The sequence below is a fragment of the Salmo salar genome, chromosome ssa14, assembly GCF_905237065.1.
Source record: "Salmo salar chromosome ssa14, Ssal_v3.1, whole genome shotgun sequence".
In the NCBI taxonomy this organism is placed as follows: domain Eukaryota; kingdom Metazoa; phylum Chordata; class Actinopteri; order Salmoniformes; family Salmonidae; genus Salmo; species Salmo salar.
Genome location: NC_059455.1, coordinates 56,854,090 through 56,864,919, shown reverse-complemented (window position 1 = coordinate 56,864,919; position 10,830 = coordinate 56,854,090). Strand labels below are relative to the sequence as shown.

The window sequence follows — 10,830 nt, the reverse complement described above, 5'->3', positions numbered from 1 at the left end:
TACAGTATGAAAACATGCCAGTTCTCCAAGAACAGAAATACAAATTTGCAATTGACAGCATATGAAAAGGCATTTCTGTGATTCCAATATACAGTACCAGTCAAAAGTTTGGACACACCTACTAATTCAAGGGTTATTCTTTCTACATTGTAGAATAATATTGAATACATCAAAACTATGAAATGACACATGGAATCATGTAGTAACCAAAAAAGTGTTAAACAAATAAAAATATATTTAGCTTATGTAACCTTCCTGGTCCCGTCCCTCAAGTCAGTGAGTCAACACAGGATGGAGCAATGGATGGATAGTATATTTATTTCCAAAGCTGTAATGATGGGACACACACAGTATGGATGAACGATCATTAGTCGACAGGATAATAATAGCACTCCCCCAGCAATTCTCCATAAATCTGCTGTATAATATACTAACAAAAAAACGATCAAAATGTCTATCAAGGTCATCGTGATCATATAGTGGATTTAACCATTTCTAATAATTCCTATAATAAAAATAAATACATTGTTTCCATGTGTAATCTCATATTTACAGCATCATCCATTTTACTATTCAAAATATATAAAAAAATAACTTGAAATTACTCAATGTCACACTTGTGGCAAAGAAATATAATACACCTAGAATGTGATACATATTTGCCTCAACTAACAAAACCAGGCTAATACGCTGGCTGGTGCTTATGAGTTTATAAAACATATACATTTGTCATAAATGACCTGCAATGATGGGACACACAGTATGGATGAATGATCATTAGTCGATGGGATATAAATAGCACTCCTAAAGAAGATGCATTTTCGAGTTAGCTACCAATTTCAAAGAGGGAATTTTAGCTAGCATAAAACCCACAAGGAAAACTGAGATTCGGCAAATAACAGAGTGGTTTATTTGAAGCCAAAACAACAACAGTAGTTACTAATAACATACATTTCTAATGTACAATGTAAAAGGTGGATTTTACAAATTTCTCTCCCGGGACCATTCAATTTTCAACTCAACCATAGCAATTCTGCATAAATCTGCTGTGGATTACCCAGAATCCCATAATTTTATCACTGAGTGTATTAGACAATGTAAACACACTAATCTACCAGGAGTTGGCATAATACCCATTTTATGCAGGAATTTAAAATGTAATTACACTGTTACACTTACAAACCATAACGCAAAAATATTGCTGATTACAAAGCTGATTGTCACCAAAAATTTAGTCACTTAGTCTCCCCCACCTCACTTCTCTCCCAGTCAATATCATCTTTGCTCGAGCCTTGAATTGACTGTGTGTGAATGATGTCATGGGTCTTAGAGACAGCACACACTTCTATAAAAGAGATTGCTTCTTCTAGGCAAATGTTGTAATGTTTCCCTATATTGGCATCACTCCGCGGCGGAGGGATACATCCAAGGTGAGAATTTACAGATTTACTCCCGTGTACATCTATGTCACGGCTGGTGTCCGCCCCTATATATAGACCCCATGGCCGCGACACACATTGTCTTTCATTTTCTCGGTGGACGTCCGTATGGTTTGAACTCTCCCAGGGCGTCGGAACCCAGCTCCGTGGCCTTGCTGGCTTGGCTGAGCTTATGGCTTCCCTTTTTGACAGGTGTGATGGTGGCACCCCCCTGGAGAGCCGCATACCTCGTGTATGCACTGCCTGGGTTTGAGCCACGCGGAGAGGGCGGTGGAGCGCCCTACTGGATGCCTGGTCCAACACTACCGTGGGCAGCATCTTGAATATATTGTTTGACATGACAACAAATGAATATGCCAGGAAGGAATTGACAGTGTTGGACAGTGTTTCCAGAGGACCCTAATTAGATGTTACATTACATGTTTTCTTACCTCATGTATCAAGCTAACATATTCATGCTTCGCCTATTCCTCTCCGATTTACAAGATACCGTTGCACAAACATGCTTATCTAGGCCTACACCAGCACTGGCACTATTAGCTAGCTTCGTTTGCTCTGACTCTTAGTACATTTTAGAAAGCTACCGAACTAGTGATTTAGAATTGGTAGCTAACAATTCATTTGAGCTAGAACTTGCTAAGAAAAGACAAACTATCAGACAGTAGTTTGCAGACAGTAAGACAAACTAATAGTGTAGTTATAGAACACTTGTAGAAAGCAGCATCTTTCTCACCAACATCTTTCTGCATCTATCTGACTATGCAGAGTGAACCGCAATAAAGTGCTTGTGACTCCGTGGTCGAGCATCTACGCTCTCCTTGAGTGATGGCAGGATTGATGTGGTAAGCGGCATGCAGAAGGAGGAGGGGGAGAAAGGCTACTCAAGTGGCAAACTGAGTAAACTATAAAAACTGAGTTGCGTATCACATTTAACAAACCAAACATTTTAAATACCGTTATAGAAGGTAAAGTAAAAACACAAACCGGTCCGTGCATCAATACCAGTGTATAGTAAAATACGGTATACCGCCCAGCCCTATCTGGTTGTCTAGGGCTTACTTGAAAGGAAAAAAACATAATCCAGCAGACACTAGGCCCTCCATGGAATTAGTTTTATTGTTAGGTACTAATAGGTTGAGGTATCGAATACTTACATAACAGCTGCATGTCTGAGGAAGTATGCCACTAAGTGAGATGACATTATCTCCACAGAAACACTCGTCAACTGATGACACTGATGTCAGTGCTTCAACACCTGAGGACAAGAGAGAAGTTGTTTGTGTGTGTCTGTGAAACTAAGAGCTTATAGTGGAAAGGTCTGAGAATGCATTTCCGTTCCTCACCTCTTGGGGGTGCTAGCGTCCTGCTCTGTGCTGGCTGCCTTGTGCTCCTCCTTTCCCACTGACCTGTGAGAGGACCGATGAATGAAAGCATGATTAATTAAAGCATTATACAACCGTATTAACATGACGCAGATGTGATGTAGTGACGAGACAATGGGAAATTACTCGATATAACTGGACAGCTTAGCGAAAGACACACTCGTTCACAGACACAAACCTGATGGGAGGAGCCGTGGTAGTGAGCCCTGAGCTTCCCAACGAGGAGTTGGAGGGTTGTTTCACCAGAATTACTGGTGACATCATTGAGTGTGGGGGTCTTGGGGAGTAGGTCAGGGCATCCTGACTGCATGCCAGAGTGTAGGGGGGAACATTAATAATTTGTTTTATAAAAGGCGTCAACCACTGATATGTGCTCTCAACTGCAACTTCCAATGACCACAAACCAGACATAATTTCTCATCATCCACATACATCTCTTCCCAAAACTCCCCTCCCTTTCCTAAACCCTCCCACCTAACATCGATCACCGCTGTCTCCCTCAGTCTCGGTCTGTGTGCTTTGGGAGTGTGGAACTCCTAGGCAGCTGCCACTGCAGGGTTGGGGGAACGGAGAGGGTCCGGAGCCTGCGTTGTTGACCTCCCTGTGCTCCAATTCTGCACCCTTCTCAAGAAGTGTGCACTCGTTCACACCCCATTATGCATTTAAAAGCATTGTATTGGTGCAAGCATGGCTGGAAGGAGTTTTCACCATATTCCTTTTAAATACATGACAGGGAGTGCACACTTCCATAAATAATTCCATAAAAAATGGAGAACACCATTGTGTTCGTCATAGTCTCAGCTTTCCACAGAGGGGTCATATTAGTGTGTAGCCCAAACCTTTTGGATGCTACAGACGTTTTTGTGAGAAGACCTATGTGGAAGACTTCGATATCGGTGGATTGAGATTCACCATTATAGGCCAAGGGTTAAACTCCTGAAACAAAAGAAAATGCATAATACAAACTGGTTCTCAGTGTCCAGTGCTTCCTTGCCGTGCGCTTCTCCTCGGATGGCCTCTATGGCGGTGCAGTAGAGGGACTTCTGACCCTGTGATGGTGGGGGCCTCTGGTTGGCCGCCCGCACTGCCTCCTCTCCAGTCTGCTCCCGGGCCGCCTGCTTCAGGTTGTGGATCCACAACAGTTTGCTGTAGTGCATGATCTCAAAAAGCTCTGCAGCAACTACACGGGACGAAGGGATAAAGGAGTCAGGAGACAAACGGCGAGTACCAATTTAGGATTAGTTTAGCCTTTTAGATTACAAGAAATAAGATTACATGGACGGGGGGGCCTGATTCTAGATCTGCACTCCTACTCTGAGACGCTTGATACATATGGCACCTGGATAAACAGTCAAGTGTAGATGGAGTGAAGTTGATAAAAATGCAGTAGCTTGATATAGCATATATAACAGTTGCTGACCAAGTTGAAGTCAGTTCCTCGCTACAATGTTGAGATGCAAAATGATACATGATAGAACAATGTTAACATAATCATTACAAACATATGACACATCTCAGCAACATTTTCATCCCACAAACGTACAAAGGCTGTGACGATACCAGTATCACAATATTTTTTTCCATGGCCAAAATGAAAACACGAAGCGACAAGTCTGGTCCTTTAAAAACCTGCTGTATGTAAAATATTATGAGCTATAGCTTTGAAAATAATCAAATGTGACTGGATGAAGACAATGATATTGGTTAACAACATTAGGGCTGTTTTCCTATAGAAGTTATCCTGTTAAACTCTGAGTGGTTGTTTTGGACCCTGTACAGTATGTGTCAAACTCATTCCACGGAGGGCCAAGTGTCTGCGGGTTCTCTCCACCCTTGTACTTGATTGATGAATTAAGGTCACTAATTAGTAAGGAACTCCCCTCACCTGGTTACCTAGGTCTTAAGTGAAAGACCACCTTCCGGAGACACCTGAAACCCCACCTCTTTATGGAATACCTAGGATAGGATAAAGTAATCCTTCTAACCCCCCCCCCCAAAAGATTTAGATGCACTATTGTAAAGTGGTTGTTCCACTGGATATCATAAGTTGAATGCACCAATTTGTAAGTCGCTCTGGATAAGAGCGTCTGCTAAATGACTTAAATGTAAATGTAAAGAAAAAGAAAAACCTGCAGACACTGCCCTCTGTGGAATGAGTTTGATAGCCATGCTGTACAGGGTCTGGCGAGTTGGGGGTGGGTTCCCCCCTATTTCTGTCAGAAAATAGAAAGCGACATGTCATTTGAAAGCTACAGCCCTCGTCTTTTTGGAAATCAACCTCATCTTACTGAACCAAAATATAAATGCAGCATTCAACAATTTTACTGAGTTACAGTTCATATATGGAAAGCAGACAATTGAAATAAATTCATTACGCCCTAATCTATGGATTTCACATGACTGGGCATGGGCCCACCAACTGGGGAGCCAGGCCCAGTCAATCAGAATTAGTTTTTCCCCACAAAAGGGCTTTATTACAGACAGAAATACTCCTCAGTTTCATCAGCTGTCCGGGTGGCTGGTCTAAGCCAGATATGGAGGTCCTGGGCTAGTGTGGTTACATGTGGTCTGCGGTTGTGAGGCCGGTTGGACATACTGCTAAATTCTCTAAAACAAAGTTGGAGGCGGCTTATGGTAGTTGAATGCTCCCTCACCACTTGAGACATCTGTGGCATTGTGTTGTGTGACAAAACTGCACATTTTAGATTGGCCTTTTATTGTCCCCAGTAGAAGGTGCACCTGTGTAATGATCATGCTGTTTAATCAACTTCTTGATATGCCACACCTGCCAGGTGGATTAATTAATTATTTTGGCAAAGGAGAAATGCTCACTAACAGGGATGTCAACAAGTGTGTGCACAAAATTTGAAAGAAATTTGCCTTTTGTGCATATGGATTTAAAAAAAATTAAAAAATATTTCAGCTCATGAAACACTTTACATGTTACATTTTTATTTTTGTTTAGTATAGGTCAAGTTACCAAAAGTGCAAACATGTAGTATGCATGGAACGAGTACACCATGATAGTCATTGTAAAGCAATGCATTTCCCTCTCCATGCACATTACCTTGAATGTACTGCTGAACTAGCTCATCATTTACAATAAAAAAAGTGAATGGGAAAAGAAGTTTGAAGTTCTCACCTCCCTATCCATCTCATTCCAAAATCATGGGGATTAATATGGATTTGGTCCCCCCCCCCCCTTTGCTGCTATAACAGCCTCCACTCTTCTGGAGTGGCTTTCCACTAGATGGTGGAACATTGCTGTGGTGACTTCCTTTTCATCCACAAGAGCATTAGTGAGGTCAGGCACTGATGTTGAGCGATTAGGCCTGGCTCGCACTCGGCATCCCAATTCATCCCAAAGGTGTTCATTGGGGTTGAAGTCAGGGCTCTGTGCAGGCCAGTCAAGTTCTTTTACACCGATCTCGACAAACCATTTCTGTATGGACCTCGCTTTGTCCACGGGGGCATTGTCATGCTGAAACAAGGAAAGGGCCTTCCCCAAAATGTTGCCACAAAATTGGAAGCACAGAATTGTCTAGAATGTCATTGTATGCTGTAGCATTAAGATTTCCCTTTCACTGGAACTAAGGGACCTAACCCGAACCATGAAAAACAGTCCCAGACCATTATTCCTCCTCCACCAAACTTTACAGTTGGCACTATGCATTGGGGCAGGTAGCGTTCTCCTGGCATCCGCCAAACCCAGATTCGCCCGTCAGGCTGCCATATGGTGAAGCGTGATTCATCACTCTCAAACACGTTTCCACTGCTCTAGAGTCCAATGGCGGCAAGCTTTAAACCACTCCAGCTGACGCTTGGCATTGCGCATGGTGATCTTAGGCTTGTGTGCTGCTGCTCGGCCATGGAAATCATGGAGCTCCCGATGAACAGTTCTTGTGCTGACGTTGGTTCCAGAGGCAGTTTGGAACTGGGTAGTGAGTGTTGCAACTGAGGACAGACTATTTTTTTCACTCGGTGGTCCTGTTCTGTGAGCTTGTGCATCCTACCACTTCGCGGCTGAGCCGTTGTTCCTCCTAGACGTTTCCACTTCACAATAACAACACTTACAGTTGACCGGGGCAGCTCTAGCAGGGCATACATTTTACGAACTGACTTGTTGGAAAGGTGGCATGCTATGACGGTACCACGTTGAAAGTTACTGAGCACTTCAGTAAGGCCATTCTACTGCCAATGTTTGTCTATGGAGATTGCATGGCTATGTGCTTGATTTTATACACCTGTCAGCAACAGGTGTGGTGAAAATAGCTAAATCCACTCATTTGAAGGGGTGTCCACATACTTTTGTGTATATAAAGTGCATGTATATAATTGCTGTAAGACAAAAAATGAAGCAATGACACATTACACAAGGCCTGCGTTTTTAAAATGGCTGCGTTCCTATGGGAATTTGCACGTTTAGAGCGCCACCATTCGGTAAAAGATCTGACAAAATGTTTTTTTTGTTTTTTTTTATCCTTTTGGAAAAGTAATTGGTGATCTTTTTTTCAAATCTTGACTTTAGAATCTCTTATTCCCCAACATCGGAATAAAATAATAAGAAAAAAAACAGTACATTTCAGGGGTTTTTGGCCTGCTGCATTTCGGGCTCTGTAGTAGTCACATTGATTCTTGTCACCTTTTATCAGAATCCCACAGTTCTTAAATTTTGGACATTATGTGTTACTTATAGTTTTGAAACCGAAATTCGGATGTTCTCCCCCCCTCCTGGACGCAGTAGAGAACGATTTGGGTGTAAGTGTATCAATCAAATCCACTTTGGTACCATTCTATTAGCATAGAATACAACACAGAATAAATTGGGAAACATTCAGGACAAAGCTTGAATTGTATAGCAACTACTAGGTCAGCTTGATAACTCAAAAGACAAAACATAACGTACACAATGGATCATCACATGGACACACACTCTTGCATGCACATGCATGCCCACACGTACTCTTACCATGAAGTAGCGAGGCAATCGTTTCTGTAAGAACTCGACCTCTGTGCTGCAGTACTGGTTGCAGTACTCGTTACACAGCGAGTGCTGCAACCAAAACAGTGATTCATTACTTGTTAGTTAAATAGACTATTGCACTTCCTGTATTGACTTTACCATCTATGATATCCTGTTGATCTCCTACATAATCTGTTGTTTAACTGCCCTACTTTCAGGATTCTTTCCCCTCCTTTGCTCTCTCATTTAGATTCCAGTAACAGAAGCAGGACAGCAAGGTGGGTTGAGAGAGTGTAGTACCAGGTAATCGTCTGGTCGGATACCAAACATCTCCATGAAGTAGCGGAAGGCAATGGGAGCGTAGGTCACTGTAGTGGTGGGCTTGGGTCAGGTTATTGCCCTCACTGAGGACAAATAGAGGAGTGTGATTAATAAGGGTGTCGTGACGTTGAATTGATTTAATGTGACAACTGCTGCTCGTCAAATGATTAACGGTTTATAATTACGTGATTAGATGAATCAGGAAATTATTAAGTCATTAACCTGGGGCACCATGGGAAAGTTTTAGCTTTGAGTTTCTATTTCCCAAATGAACTCACAGAATATCAGAATATCGATTTTACAACAGTCGCTAATTAATCAACAACATTAATTAACCTATTCCTTAATGTCACATGAGGTTGGGCGGTATCCAGATTTTCATACCATCACATAATTTCTGTACCATATCGGGGTATACAGTATTACCGAATGTGCACACAAGGGGGGCTATTTATAAAAAATACTCAAAAAAATGTTTTGGGGGGGACGCACAAAACTATTTAGGAAACAGGGATCATGATCTAGGAGGGGATTGATTGTCTCTGCTGTAACCAAGAAGCTTGATCTTGACATCTAGTCACCTAGCTAGAAAGTTAGCAAACCAAATGCATAGCTGGAGCCCTGAGCTTTATATAATTCATTTGACACATCTTAGATTTCTTATAGTTATACTTAACTTTAAGTTATGGCATAGCACTTTTTTTACGGTATTGAAAGTCATACCATCTGGATTTCGAAATACCAAGGTATTCTTTATAAACCTTATCACCTAAACTTGCAATTTTGACATAAAAACTTTACAGAAAGCCATACTAGTTCCTACTCCCTCTATATCTTCCTCTCTATAAACAACACACACACACACACACACTTGGGGGAAAAAGATGCTCTCCACCACTTTAAAGTCCTGCATGAGTACATCACTCTCAGGCTTCTAGCTCAGGCTACCCACTGTGTGGGTGATGCCCAATTGGATGGCACCGTTCAGGGCAGACAAGGTAATCTGGAGGCGGGCAGAGCAGAGCGTGAGATTGAAGATGTGAATAGAAATGTTGAACATATCCACATGTTAAACTCAGCAGAGGAGTGCTCTTTGAGTTTGAAGTGCATGCCTGGGGTGCACACCCTAGAAAACTGCAGTAAAATACCACAGAATTATTATTATTTTTTTAATGAAAACTTGTGTCTTTATCAGACAAATTCAGGTATGTCCCTCCCTGTTTTGTCCCATTTGGTTCCTAGTGAATATCAGATCACATAAACATTCCTGACAGAGTGCTCACTGCTTTCTAATCAGCTGTGACAGAACCATACACACATTGTCCGTTGTTAGCTCAGGACCTTCTTGTAGGTGGTCTCAAGCCCATGGTGGCCAATAGTCTTCTTTATAGTTTGGGATGAGCTTGAGGACCCTAGACCCTACGAGTGGAAGAGTGGGAGAAGAGGTTAGTCACAGGGAGAGACAAAGGACATAACGTAACCTTTGAGTTAGCCTACTTTATATACATGAGTGTGATTACTGAAGGCATAAAATATTGGGGTGAAAACCACACTGTACATCTTCATCTTCTCACCTCTAAAGAAGCCATCTTCCAAGTCCCAGTTGAGCCTACAGAAAAAGAGATGAAAAGTGCGGGACAGAAAGAATGAAAAGACAACAAGCAAAAAGATTTAGAGCGGTTGGTTACTGCACACACAGCACTGTGCAATAGATCATAGAGCTGCCGTTGTGAATTGTTGCTGTTGATCATGCCAATCTTAACCAGTCTAAAAACACACCCAAAAACATACGTAGACCCAGTTTTCATGAAGGTGTTTGCCATGAATACAATTAATGGTCTCAAGATATCACATTCTGTAGCCTAAATCTCTGAATGAATAGGAATGCAAAACGCCATAGCCCAAGGAGTAGGATACGTACATGTGATGTCATCAGTGACCAATTGTCCCAGCTTTGGGCAGCTGAATTAGTTCCCAAGGCAACAAGGCGTGTAAACATTCACAGGACTAAATTGACAGAACCTGAATATTTCATGAATATTTCATGTCAACCAGTGAATTTATCTTTGGCTTGCAAGCTCACACACTACTATTTAGTAATTTCCTGTTGACAGTAAAAGACGTGATGTAAATAAAACTATGTACATGTGTTTGCCTGTGTGGCAGTATCAACCAAAAACATAATCACACACTACTGCATGCATCATGAACACCCAAGTTTCAGTTATTTGATACCTCTGAAAAACTAATTAAAAGGCAGGGTTTCATACATCACCACAAATATGGGAGAAGACAGTAGCTGTGTTTTCACACAGACACACTTCGGTACCTCTGAGGATAGTCTCATCCAGAACTGGGTCTGCCCATCTGTGGGATGGCATGGGGGGGTTAAACGGTTATGGTCACTTTTTGTTAGTTAGTAGCTATGTTGTGTACTTGGCAAAGGTGGGTTCTGTCACCAGGCTGTCTTTAAAGCTCAATCCACATACTACAGGATCGACTCTCAAAGACATTTTATCTCCAAAACGGGTAGTTACCAGGTGGTGTAGGGAGAGAATTTACACTTACCAGTGGAACTCGCAGGACTTGAGGAAACTGTTCCGGCTGTGGCCATTTCTAAAACGTGCACTGTTCTTGCTAAGTGTCAACAAACTAGCTGCCTAGATTGCATGGTATATTTTTGTCAAAGCGATTGCTCTGGTGCGCTTCTACACAACTCTGATCC

The 10,830-nt window shown here is 42.0% G+C and overlaps 1 long non-coding RNA gene across 1 annotated transcript; it reads right to left on the bottom strand.

Moving 5' to 3' along the window:
- Nucleotides 1-300: 300 nt before the first annotated feature.
- Nucleotides 301-3,185, bottom strand: LOC123726737 (uncharacterized). Its single transcript, XR_006758858.1, has 4 exons — nt 3,000-3,185; nt 2,783-2,845; nt 2,594-2,694; nt 301-1,757 (listed from the first exon to the last, which is right to left on the bottom strand). It is a non-coding gene; the product is annotated as an uncharacterized lncRNA (long non-coding RNA).
- Nucleotides 3,186-10,830: the final 7,645 nt, after the last annotated feature.